At 45.8% G+C, this 14,042-nt stretch overlaps 1 protein-coding gene across 1 annotated transcript in view; it reads left to right on the top strand.

Annotated features, from left to right (window-relative positions):
- The first annotated feature begins 11,985 nt into the window (after positions 1–11,985).
- Positions 11,986–14,042, top strand: part of CCDC68 (coiled-coil domain containing 68) — a 28,138-nt gene continuing 26,081 nt past the window's right edge. The window contains exon 1 of the mRNA XM_080973633.1: positions 11,986–12,030. The gene's annotated coding sequence lies outside the window, so the exon portion shown is untranslated. The remainder of the gene's footprint in view (positions 12,031–14,042) is intronic.

Here is a 14,042-nt window from a genome sequence, read left to right as displayed (position 1 = left end):
AATAACTACAATGTGAAGTACTTGTGTCCACTCCTTATTTTAAATTAATTAACAGAATGGATTGTTTCTTATGGCTTGAGAAAGGGTTATGAGTGGTAGGGAATCTTTCAGTTCAAAAAGCGAGTGGTTTCTGATTAGGTTATAATATGCTGTATTCAAGATGTGTTAAATGGTCAGCAATTAAACTCATCTTGGATACAACATGAATACAACATATTGTAACCAAATCAGAAACCACCCCCTTTAAGTCTTAAATTTGCATTGCCTTTGTCCAGCATTTCAGGCTGCACTAATCTGCTTAGTTCAGGCATCCCCAAACTCAGCCCTCCAAATGTTTTGGGACTACAACTCCCATCATCCCTAGCTAACAGGACCAGTGGTCAGGGATGATGGGAATTGTAGTCTCAAAAACATTTGGAGGGCCGGGTTTGGGGGTGCCTGGCTTAGTTCAACCCATTATCCTAATGTGTTAGTTTGATTTATCTTCTAGTGAACCTTAATTTAGGAGTATACCTACCATTTGATTAATTTGGTTGTTGTCTGACAATGTTTGTTTCACAATGAACTTATGGGGGATGGATTCACATGTTGCTTTCCACCCTTTCCCCACAAACCTTCTTAATAGCTTAGGCTGTGGGAATTGCACATGGGAATGGCATTATTCCACTCAGGCATCTGATTGGCCACTGTGAGAATAGGATGCTGGGCTAGGTGAACCTTTGCGGAGGCTGACTTTGGTAATATGGAAATTTTGGATCAGTCAAAATTTGGTGCCCCCCACCAGCGGTGGAGTATATGCCTGCACTGCCAAGGGCAGGCACATTCTCGAGGAGGGCATGGCATGGAGGGTGCCCTCCCAGGCGTGGGATAGCCGCTCAGGTGCCCAGAGTGGTGTGCATGCCCTGCAGCCACCCATGGGGGCAGAGCAAGCCGCCCATGGTGGACATTTGGCCCGCCGCCCGCCAGCAACTCCCAAGCCTTCCCCAAGCTGTCAAAAGGAAGGGGCAAGGAGTAGGCTCGGAGTAGGCTTGGGAGTTGTGGGCAGACAGCACACTGAATGTCACACCCCCCCCTTCAGTCAGGGCACCCAGGGCAGCATCACCCCCCCCCCACTTTCCCCCACAGCTCTTGCACTGCCTTCCCAGAGGGCAGGGTCCTAGAGCCCTCTCACCTCCTTCTCAAAGCTGGGAAAGCACTAACTAGGCTTTGGGAGGGAAGGAGGGAGGGAGGACTCTAGGACCCTGCTAGAGCCCTGACACCGCCTTTCTGTAGCCAGACAAGTGCTTTCCAGACCAGGATCCCTCTCCACTCAGTGCGGGGGGGGGGGGGGGAGGGAGACTGGCTGCCCTGCCCTGAAACCACCTCTGATCTTTTGTCTGATCCAGCCATTGTGGTGTAGTGGTTAAGAGCAGTGGACTCGTAATCTGGTGAACCAGGTTTGATTCCCCACTCCTGCACATGCAGCTGCTGGGTGACCTTGGGCTAGTCACACTTCTCTGAAGTCTCTCAGCCTCACTCACCTCACAGGGTGTTTGTTGTGGGGGAGGAAGGGAAAGGAGAATCTTAGCCACTTTGAGACTTCTTAGGGTAGTAATAAAGCGGGATATCAAATCCAAACTCTCCTTCTTCTTCTTCTTCTTCTTCTTCTTCTTCTTCTTCTTCTTCTTCTTCTTCATCTTCTTCTTCTTCTTCCTCCTCCAGCAGGGCTCTTCTTATGTTCACATTCATTTGTGCATGTGATGACGTTTTTATGTTTGTTGGATTTATGCCACTGGTTTTTATCATTATTATATGCTTGCTTTTCATTTTATAAATAAATAAATGTAAAGAGTTGGCTATAAAGAATAAAAAATAGAGTAAATTTTTAAAAAAATAAAGTAGGATTCAGTGGCTTTGAAAGCTGCTGGTGATACCTGGGCAGGCACCACCATTGTACCTGGTAACATCATTTAGGCATGACTCCCCAGCATGAGGCTCTGCAGCCTGGGGAAAGGCGTTTTCAGCATCAGTGATGAATGTTAAGTAACATGCAGATCAGCTGCAATGGAGCCGTGCTTTTAGAGTGCTTTTAGAATGAGCTAGAAGGCACACCTTGCGCAGCTGCCTAGAAGGACCAGTTTGTGCTGATCCAGCAAGATCCAGCACAAATTCCTGCCATTTCCTATCCAATAGTGGCTCATCCCGAAATGCCCTCAAGTCATGCATTGCAACAGGAAACACAGGAGAGGAAGGTGTAGGTGCAAACAGAGGCAGAAACAAAGGTAAAAAGAGGAAAGAGACTGGAAAAGCAATGGATTGGATGAGCATTTCCTAAGTATACAGATAATTTCAACTCTTTGAATAAACAAGCATTACATCAGGCTGTTAAACTGCTTTGTTAGGGACCTCTACTAGTAAAAATTGGGGTGCGGGGGAGAGGTTCTTCCAGCTTCTGGCATTCCAATGCTTCGTTTCACCTCACCAAGAGCGTGTGTGCACTGATCATTTAAGTTAATGGGAATGATGTAACAACAACCAGCTTTCTTTGGGCTGATTCACTGTACACATGCATCGTAGTCACTGGATGATGGGAGCAACAGGAGGTAACTTGCACACGTGAATGAGCCAGCACTGATCCAGTACCACAAATAGCCCTGTGAATTAGGTTAGGTTGAGAGGCAGTGGCTGGCCCAGGCTAGTGGATGAGTGGGGATTTGAAACTTTGAACGACAACCCCCAAGTTTCTAGGGGAGATGCTTGTGCCTGCCATGTACCCATGCCTACATTGAAATATTAGTTGATAGGTACGGGGATGCGGGTAGAGCTGTGGTCTAAACCACTGAGGCTCTTGGGATTGCCAATCGGAAGGTTGATGGTTCGAATCCCCATGATGGGGTGAGCTCCTGTTGCTCTGTCCCAGCTCCTGCCAACCTAGCAGTTAGAAAGCACACCAGTGCAAGTAGATAAATAGGTACCGTTGTGGAGGGAAGGTAAATGGCATTTCCTTGCACTTCGGTTTCCATCACGATGTTCCATTGCACCAGAAGCAGTTTAGTCAAGATGGCCACGTGACCTGGAAAGCTCTCTGTGGACAAACGCCGGCTCACTCAGCGTGAAAGTGAGATGAGTGCCACACCCCATAGTCGCCTTTAACTGGACTTAACCGTCCAGGGGTACTTTACTTTTTTATTATTAGCTGATCGATAATGAGTGCTTCTTAAGCATGCAGCTTTTCGACAGCAGCAGAAGTCACAGTTGCAGTTAGCAGGTAGCAGTATAGGTACTTTACAGTATTTCTGTGAATGTAAGTTTCATTAAACTGTTTTTAACATTGTGTTTTAATTGTTGTAAGCAACTCTGGGAGTTAACTTGGGCTAAGGGTCCGTTGTTAATAATAATGCAGAGTGCTTGTCTAATAATAAGCCAAGTGCTTGTCTCCAGATGATGTTGTTGTACTACATAGGAATATAGCAAGCTGCCTTATGCTGAGACAGATCAATGGTTCATCTAACTCAGCCTTTTTGACACTGATTGGCAGCAGCTCTCCAAGGTTTTGGACAGGTGTCGCTCCCAGCTCTACCTGGAGGTGAAATCCCATGGCAGAGATATGGAACAAGAAAAGGGTTATAATGCATTATGCAGGGTAACCCACCCATATGCTGCCTGGACTATATACCGGTACTTAGTTGCTACAGCAGAGAGGTCAGAGGTGAAATCTGAAGAGACTTGTCCCTGGCTATGATGAAAGTGAGAGAACAAGGAAGGGAGAATGCTGCATAGAAAATAGTAGTTTTCCCATCTCACTAAAACCAAAGGTGGGGAAAACTGGAGAAATAAGAAGAGAGAGAAGTGGGAAAGTTTAAACACAAAAATTACTTGCCCTGCTATAAATGGAAATAAGGGAGGACAACTACTGGGTTTTTTGTTTTGTCTTGTTTTTACTGTAAGTTAGAAATGAGTTGGCTAATGATCCACAGCAGAGATAGTTGTAACTTCCAGTGGGTTCTGATGAAACCCATTTAAAGTTTTCCAGCAAACTGACATTTTCCACCACCAGAGGTTTGTCAATTGCACTGGCTGTCCCCTCTGCTTAGTGCAGGGGTAGGCAACCTAAGGCCCAGGGGCCAGATGTGGCCCAATCAACTTCTAAATCTGGCCCATGGACAGTCTGGGAATCAGAGTGTTTTTACATGAGTAGAATGTGTCCTTTTATTTAGAATGCATCTCTGGGTTTTTAGCTGGTCTGCCAAACAGTGCCATTCAAGAGACAATTAGTCATCACTATTGATCGGAGGCAGCAGAATTCATTAACTCCCACGCAGTGCAGAAAGGAGGGTTACTGGCACCAGCAAAACCTGTGAACTGAGCTAAATATCTATCATTTATAAAAACTAATGAAGACTAGGAAGCTGAAGCAAAATTTGAATGAAATGCTGTATATTGAAATGGCTGTGCAACAATCACAGTGAAGACGTGCACTGTTATATCATTGGTCAAGCAATAAAACTAAGTCAATGTGAAAGTATAAATTAATGAGGCCAATTCACAGGTTGTTTACACTGTTGTATTCTCAGCGATGGCAAGTGAAGATATTTAACTCCCAGGTCTCAATTTACCAAGCACTTATTGCATTCAGAGCCCCTTCAAAGGAAGGGTAGCAATTGCACACTTTCTTATCCTCATGTGGCATTGGGGTTCAAATGTGTCACAACTTCTAATTATTTTACAATTAACATAGGCTCGATTGGTCCCAATAAAGATACAGATGCTCTGTCAACAATGCACTGTGTCCTCTTTTTTAACCATTCTTCACCATTTAGTGAGAAAAGGGGTTGTATTTGAAAATGATCAAAAGGGGAAGGGGTTTTTTGGGGGGGTGAAATTGTCATTTGTAGGGGGCTGGGATTTAGATGGACTTGTCTTACTTTTGGGGTAGCCCAGGGGTGTTTAGTATTCACTCTACAAATCATCTCATCAGCGGTTTGCACTCTGCAGCCTCCCCAGGTGCCACCCTTCAATCAAAGCCCAAAGTAAGACATTATAAGGTCATTCCTTCCCTAGGGCTTTTTTAAAAGATCAGATAGTAGAGGCAGCCAGGGAGGCTGCACAATGTAAAGAAAACCACACACCCAAACCCTTCACCTTCTCTCAATGATGTAAGCTCAAAACCCCACACTCACAGAAGGACTGGAGTGTCCTGAGAATAAGGCAGAAAAATGGAAGACTCATTTGCAGGGGGAGAAAATGCAGAACATTTGGTATACCACCAGCTTTCTCTTTCTTTGCTCAGCTTCCTTGATAACTAGGCAGGCAATAAAGCAGTGTGCTCAACACGCAAGCCTGGTAGACCTTTATCTTGGTACTGGTCATTAGCATAAGTTGCCCATGACTCACTTCCATAAAGTAGCGTTCTCAACAGGCTGGCAATGCTTGCTGCAAAATTATTTGTCAGGTGCCATGTTCATGCTTGAGTTTGGCTGTGGAAGCCTTAGTTAAGCTAAGGACAGGCTCCTTCTACATCACCTACACCCAATATAGTTGGTTGCATATTTACAGGTGTGCATGCAATTGCACATAAATATTTGGTATCATGATTTCTTAAGGAATGGAGGAAATAGCTCAGGGTTGATGCTTTTGAATTATGGTGCTGGAGGAGACTCTTGAGAGTCCCATGGACTGCAAGAAGATCAAACCGATCCATTCTGAAGGAAATCAGTCCTGAGTGCTCACTGGAAGGACAGATCCTGAAGCTGAGGCTCCAGTACTTTGGCCACCTCATGAGAAGAGAAGACTCCATGGAAAAGAACCTGATGTTGGGAAAGATGGAGGGCACAAGGAGAAGGGGACGACAGAGGACGAGATGGTTGGACAGTGTTCTCAAAGCTACCAGCATGAGTTTGACCAAACTGCAGGAGGCAGTGGAAGCCAGGAGTGCCTGGCGTGCTCTGGTCCATGAGGTCACGAAGAGTCGGACACAACTAAATGACCAAACAACAACAACAAAAACTGCATGTTGGAAATTTAAGATAACGGCAAAAACTTCCAATGCTGCCAAAAGGAAGATGAGCGCAGCAACCCCAGAGTCGGCCACGACTGGACCTAATGGTCAGGGGTCCCTTTACCTTTATATTGGAAGCAGGCCCTCACATAGAGTCCATTGCAGCAATCCAACCTTGAAGATATTCTCATTTGGATAATGATTAGAATTGAGAAAGTGGGGAATAGTTTGGAACCTGCCCCCTGCCCCCTTGAAATATCTTATCACCCAAAGTATAACCCTCCAATCCAATGTCTCAAGAAGATGTTCTTGATACCAAAGGATGTATGAGGTCAGGAAAGAAGCAACCAGCCAAACCTGATAATCAAGGAAGAATCTCATCTGATCACAATAAGGCTTCCTACACAGGAAATTACAGGCTTCGCATACATTATAGGGTGATGCTGAGACAAGATACCTCAAGCGACAAATATGGGCAGTGTGTATGTACAAGTGGATGGGCTTTGACACATGACAGGACAGGTGTCACAGGAAGAAAATGCCCTGTCGTCATACATGCTAACAGTAATCTCAATTCTCTGGGGGGAACAGAGAGGATTATCAGTTGGAATGCCCCCCCCCCATTGCCCCACTCCGAGAATGTCCAAGAGCTCCAATTAAGCACACAACAATAGATGACTCAAGTAGGCAAGCCAAACAATGTGAACATAAGAGGAGGTCAAATGCTGGTTTTCACTGACGCTGAACCTCTATGCCCTCGCTTTTGATACCCGAGGTGTATATTTTTAGGACCCAACTTATTTCTGCAGTTGTAACTTTCTCTTTTCATATTGTGTTATTACATTGTGTGTTCATGTTGTAACCCACCCTGGAACCTTAGGGTGAAGGGTGGGCAAGAAATAATAGAATAAATATAATACAATATAATATACTTAATAAAATAATATAAGCAATACTGAATAAAAATGATGTCTCTGGATGACCCTCCACAATCAAAAGCCGAATTCAGAATAAAGCGTTCAAGCTAAGCAGCTCTGTATGAAAGCATCATGGCCAATTCCGTATGCATTATCCAAGAACAAAGCCTCATTTTTCCACAGGCAGTCTTCGTTCTCCTCTGTGCGAAATTTGAATGGAGGGTGGGTACAGAAGCTGAACAGTTCTGCTTTCTACCTCCCAGCCTTGTATGACAGGAGCAATAGACTTTGGAACTGTGCCCCACCTTTCCTGTGTTTACAAGTCAAACATGGAGGAATGTCAGGCCTGATTTCGCTTTCCCAAGGAATATAACCTTGGCTTAAAAAGGAGGCGCCCAGGCAGTTATGCTTTTTAAAAGGATATCACTTTGTAGATAAGACTTGTGCTGTGCCGAAACCTGTCCTTCAGCTTCTTAGAGGTTTACTTTCCCTGCAAAAGATGCTTTTATTTTTTTGCCCCTCTTTTTAAGGGCACTTCAGAATTTGGGTGACTGCAAGGTTAATTTTACCTTATCATTGCAAAGTGGTCATGGGTGGGGTTTTCTTTCCTTTTTCTGTTAAATATTTATCTGAAGCCTCCCTGACTTCCAACGCTGTTCAGTCTGAAAAAGAACGATGGCAAAAGTTACTCCAGGACATATTCCCCTATGCTTAAACTAAAGCACAGGAAGGAAAGGAGAAGGGTTACCAAGCACCTGAGATCATTGCTATAGTTTTCAAGGGAAGTTCTTCCTTTTACCTTGGGGGTGGGGGCAGAGCCGGATTTAGGTTTGATGAGGCCCTAGCTACTGAAGTAACGGGACCCTTTATATGTCCAGCTGCCCTTTGTCAATAACAAATTGTCACTTTTTTGTGTTGAATATATAGTAAAATTCATGTGTTTTTTTAAAAAAAGTCTGGAACAGATTAATCCATTTTGCATTACTTTCTATGGGAAAGCGTGCCTTGGTTTTGGAACACTTTGGTTTTGGAACAGGCTTCCGGAACAGATTAAGTTTGAGAACCAAGGTACCACTGTATATAGAAATAAGCAAACCAGTGATATTCTAGGGAGCAGGCTAGCAGGTGGGGCCCATTACTTACATCATAGGAGTCTATACAACACAAAACACTGTTGCTGTATGTAGGTTTTATTTTATTTGTTTTTTATCTTATATTTTGGAAATGTACATCCAGGTTTTTTTTCCTTTAAATTTTTTTTGGGGGGGGGCAAGAGAGTGGAGTCCTAAGCTATAGCTTGTTTAATTTATACGTAAATCCAGCACTGGGTGGGGAAATTTTTTTACTGGTGTCATATCTGGTCCTGACCTGGCACCAGACACTGACTCCTTGGAGGAAGAACCAGAGACCTCACAGGTCCCATCCCCCCGCTGAATCCAATGCTGTGGATCCCCTTGAAGATTCAAGTTGATGAAAAATCCCCAGAAACTGTCAGAGGAGAAGGAGTGATCCACAGTCCTTGAGACGACTGATAACAGAAGTCCAGGCCCGAAGAGCAACAACACAGTATGTCTACAGATCCAGAACCATTGGCCTACTTGTAAGCAGTCTACTCACGAGTAAGAAATCCCCCTTAAGCCATTACTGCCAAGCAGCTGTGTTTAGGGTGTAATTTAGGAGCCCACAATATATAATTCTAATTGTTAGAAGCCACATAGATTGCTCCTTGGTCATGCTCTTGCCCTACTGAATTCCTTTGAATATTGACACCGGATTATTTCCTGCTGGTTATTGAACCCAGGACTTTCTCCATGCGACGTGTGTGATTTACCACCAAGCTACAGCTTTTACTCCAGCTCCATGAATGCCCAAGCTTTTTAGAGTAATGTACTTCCGGCACCTTGTATCAAATGAATTTACAGTGGTACCTCTGGTTACATACGCTTCAGGTTACAAACACTTCAGGTTACAGACTCTGCTAACCCGGAAGTAGTACCTCAGGTTAAAAACTTTACCTCAGGATGAGAACAGAAATCGCGGTGGTGGCAGCGGGAGGCCCCATTGGCTAAAGTGGTACCTCAGGTTAAGAACGGTTTCAGGTTAAGAACGGACCTCTGGAATGAATTAAGTTTGTAACCAGAGGTACCACTGCATAGGTTAAAGAAAGGAGCAATTCAGCCTCCCCTGCTTGGTGCCTGGAGGGAGCTGTTGCAGATTGTGACAGTTTCTATAAAGTTAACAAGCACAATCCCTGTGCTTGTTCTAGTAGTTTTAGCCTGGAGGTTATAAAGATATGAGACATATACCTTGTAAATGGAATATGCTGTAGAAATGGCAGCTCCTGACCCAACCGGTCTTCTTTTACTTGGAGGGTATTTGCACACACAAATTCTGTTGATTTGAAGGCTTTAAGAGAATGATACACACATGTACTTTCAGATTTGTGAAGTTACCAATAACAGTGGCTGAAAACTTGCAGCAGATTGTTTTCGAAAGCAAGCAGAACTGGGTGGCTACTGGCAAATACCACACTTTCCAGGCGCACGGAACTGCAGCCCCAGTACTTCATTTGCTTCTGCAAAGCGACAATGCCTGCCTTTTTCTATATATTGGCAATTAGGGATTGATTACTGGCCTTACTTATCTGTCATGAGGATCACGTGCTTTCAATGAGGACGATTTTCACGAGTGAAATAAAGCAAAATGCACTTCTGTTTTGAGAAGAGGAGGTTTGCCCCAATGGTATCTTCATGGTGTGGGAGCTGTGGCTGTGCCAGCCCAGAAAGATAATATCAGAAATGCTCACATCTTGAGCTAGTAGCTGCTTCTTACAGCAAGTAGCATTGCTCCTTTTGGAAACAGAGCACTGCTGGTTTAGGGAAGAGTCACATCATTTGCTTCTCCAATGTTATCCAGGGCTTCTGACATTTGTTGTTGTTGTTGTTTAGTCATTTAGTCATGTCCGACTCTTTGTGACCGCATGGACCAGAGCACACCAGGCCTTTCACTGCCTACAGGTTGGTCAAACTCATGTTAGTAGCTTCGAGAATACTGTCCAACCATCTCATCCTCTGTCGTCCCCTTCTCCTTGTGCCTTCAATCTTTCCCAACACCAGCGTCCTTTCCAGGGAGTCTTCTCTTCTCATGAGGTGGCCAAAGTATTGGAGCCTCAGCTTCAGGATCTGTCCTTCCAGTGAGCACTCAGGGATGATTTCCTTCAGAATGGAGAGGTTTGATCTTCTTGCAGTCCATGGGACTCTCAAGAGTCTCCTCAAGCACTATAATTCAAAAGCATCAATTCTTACCATCGTGCTTTGGGAAGGACCCATGTTGCAGCAACTCCAGGAAATCACCAAAGAAGGACATCTCATAGCAGGAGATGGTCCACACTGCAATTTTAACTGTGACACAAGTCAGTGCTGGCAAATATCAGCCTGCAGGAACCACTAAACCAATTGGTTTGTTTGAGTCCCCTTGAGGTGGTGGTAGTTGTGGTGGTGTTAGGGGCAAACCATAGTTCAGTGGAACAGAATAAGCTTTATATCAGGGATGGGGAATCTCAGGTTCTGGGCACGAATGTGATCTCCAGGCCTCTCTGTCTGCTCCTTGGAACTCTCCCCAGGACATCCCCCCCTCCATAGACACACCCTCTTTCCCCAAGCCACAGTTCACACCAGTCCTGCTTTGCACCCTCCTTGAGTGTTTTTGCCTGGCTGGATTTTGTCCTTCGACTCCAATAATGACTCTTGGCTTACCTAGATGGCGGATAGAGATGTGTGGCTGTATGCATGTGTGTAAAAACTATACAAAGGCAACATTGTATAACATTCATTGCTCTGCCCATTTTTACATCGGGCCCTCACCTGCATGAGCTTCCTGGATGACTGTCCAGTCAGAAATGTGGCCTTCAACGTGGGCCTGGGGGGCAGCCCCCCCCCCCGCAATCAAGTAAATCAATAAAAATCTTTTAACTATCTGCGGCCCTGCCCAAAGTCCTGCATCCAACCACTGGCATCTCCAGGTAACAAAGCATCTGATAGCAAGTGATGGGGAAAATCTGAGACCCAGCAAAGTTGCTGTTGGCTATTCATAGTGGATCTGGTCCAGAGACTGTGCCAAACAAGTAGTCTGAGCGAGCACAAAGTAGTTTTCTGTACAGTGGTACCTTGGGTTAAGAACTTAATTCATTCCGGAGGTCTGTTCTTAACCTGTTCTTAACCTGAAGCACCACTTTAGCTAATGGGGTCTCCTGCTGCTGCTGCCCCGCCGCCGCACGATTTCTGTTCTCATCCTGAAGCAAAGTTCTTAACCCGAGGTACTATTTCTGGGTTAGTGGAGTCTGTAACCTGAAGTGTCTGTAACCTGAAGCATCTGTAACTGGAGGTACCACTGTATTCCCAGTCCAAGACATGAAAAAATCCATTCCAAACTATAGTTTCCTAGCAGTTTTCAGAGATCTGGAAAAAACTGGCCCCAAATCCATCACGGCAGGGAAGGTCATAGGCATAGTTGGCAGGGGGACAGCTGCCCCCCTAAATCAATAAATAAAAACACTTGATTAACTGACCGATTGCGTTGCAGATAAACTTGGTTCTGCCCCCCCCCCAACATAAAGCCTCCTGTAAGAAATCCTGGCTACGTCCACGGGGAAGGTAATAGAACTTGGGGGGCAGGGAATTGTCCACCTTAAAGCCAGACTTTCTTATGGATGCTGTTTTCCGCCTAACCTAAATAGTTGGAGGCTGGTAGCTGCACCTGTTCGTTTTAACCTCTCTGGAACTCGGCGCAAACTTTTCCCCACGCTGGATGGACGGGAGGGAAAACTGCTCCCCCCCCCCCAAGAAAGAACAAACAAGCCCAAGGACTCGGGGAAAGTGCTCCAGCTGAGCTTCTGCTGACGGGCTAGAAAGGCATGTGGACGCGGCGCTGCTTCCGATCCGCCTCGTGGAAGAGACTGCGCCGCTTCCAGGTTCGCCTGCTCCCGGGGGCGGGTGGCAGGGAGGAGCCAGCGCCGTCGGTGTTTGGGAAGAGCCGGGCAGGGACTCGGCAGGAGCCAAGAGCGGCGGAGACCCGAGGGAATCGCTGCCCGGAGTGAAGCGCGCGAGAACACGCGAGGATATAACGCACTGGGGTAAGGTAAGAGGGAGCAGGAGAGAATCCGGATGGATGGTGTACCCACCTGCCCCCGCCAGCCTCCTCCCGAAGATGAATCCACTTTAGCCGAGGAGCACCCAGGGAGGAAAAACTTGTGGGTCGGGTTGCCCACACACACCTGGGTGTGTTGGAGAGGGAATTTTCCACTTTGGGAAGGCTGCTGCTTGCCTCTCCCTGGAGATAATTCCGTGACGGGCCATTAGGCAAGAGCTGCTCCTGCTCCACCCGCCTCAAAGCTGAAATATTTTCTTCCTTTCTCTTCTCTGTGCTTAACAATTTAGTTGGGAAAAGCGGGAGATGGTGTCTTGCTTCGGACGCAGAGACTGAGCGAAGTTCCAGACTAAAGGGGCCAAGATGAAACTTGTGTTTTCGGGAGAAGAGTTCTGTGCGTCTCGGAAGCTTGCCTCTCCCCTTACGCCAGTGGTTTTAGTTAAATTCAGCTGCGGTGGCCACTGAATTATAAGCCAGAGGAGCTGGGCTCATTTGAGCAACTGGAGAGATAGAGAGCTGCTTAACTTTAGTGGAGGGGGGAGAGGTGGGAAGAAGAGGAAATTGGGGGTGGGATGGGTGAAATCTGTTTGGAAGTGACACCAGTTCAAATTCCTTTGTTTAACGCAGAGGGAAATGCACTGTGGTACGATGGGTTACATATGCTTCAGGTTACATACGCTTCAGGTTACAGACTCCGCTAACCCAGAAATATTACCTCGGGTTAAGAACTTTGCTTCAGGATGAGAACAGAAATCATGCAGCGGCGGCGCAGCGGCAGCAGGAGGTCCCATTAGCTAAAGTGGTGCTTCAGGTTAAGAACAGTTTCAGGTTAAGAACAGACCTCCGGAACGAATTAAGTTCTTAACCTGAGGTGCCACTGTACTTTTCTCCATTCTCATTTCACATTATTACTATTTCTATATAGTGATCTCAGTGTGTATGTATGATTGATTGGTTTCATTTATATCTCACCTTTTTCTCCAGGGAGCTCAAGGTGGCAAACATGGTTCTCCCCCATCTCATTTAATCCCCACAACAAACTTGTGAGGTAGGTTAGGGTGAGAGGCAGTGATTAGCCTAAAGTTCACCTAGTGAGCTTTGTGACCGAATAGGGATTACTGGCTCAGATAGAGGAGCCATGCTCCGTGGTAGAGGACCTGCTCTGCATATTAGAAGCTTCCAGGTTTAATCCTTGGCATAAGGAGTTTTAGAATGCAATTCTGGGCACACTTTCCAGGGAGTAAGCCTCGCTGAACACAATGCAACTTACTTCTGGGTAGAAGTGCAGACGCTTTTTCTCTCAGTCAGGGTAGACAATGCTAGTCCATCTCGTGTACAGCTTCGTAGATCTATTCTTGTATTGGAAACTGGGGTAGCATAATGGCTAGAGCGTTGGCTGAAGAGACCCAATGCCGTGTGCTCACTGGATAACCTTGGGTCTCTTTGCTTAACCTACTTCACAAAGTTGACAAAACAGTTCATGAATAAGAGCTCCTTGGAGGAAAGATGGGATGGAAATAGATGAATAATGCACGATGTTGAGATGCTGGCAGAAAAACAACTGATGTTGGGGCTGAGCCCTGGGACAAGTTAGGTCGGGCAACATGGTTACAACCATGGTTTACAGTACTCAGCTCCAGAGTAACGTGGCTGGTTCACTCTTATTTAAAATACGGTAGCTGTCATGTATTCCTGCATTGGATATGAGTCACATGGTCAACCCAGGCTCCTTGTGGAAGAGCCCTAGGGACACAAGTGTATGAAGGAAGGAGCAACTTACCCAGATGCAGACACAACTCTAGGGAATCTTTCCTGCATGCTGGTTTTAAAATGTGTCTTTTGTGCCCATGCAAATCAGTCTCTGTAAAGTCGAATGTGCTGGGTCTGGTGTTAGTTCCTTCCATCCATGGAGTTGCTTGCTTCCTGTGAAGGAACGTTAAGCATCTGAATCATCCCCCAGGACAGTTAAAGCAAAAGCTCATGGCTTTTCAGAGTTTCGATCT

The sequence above is a fragment of the Podarcis pityusensis genome (genome assembly GCF_964106645.2).
Source record: "Podarcis pityusensis genome assembly, chromosome: 11".
Classification (NCBI taxonomy): Eukaryota; Metazoa; Chordata; class Lepidosauria; order Squamata; family Lacertidae; genus Podarcis; species Podarcis pityusensis.
Note: the sequence above shows the minus strand (reverse complement) of the source record. Positions and strands in the feature narration are given on the sequence as shown.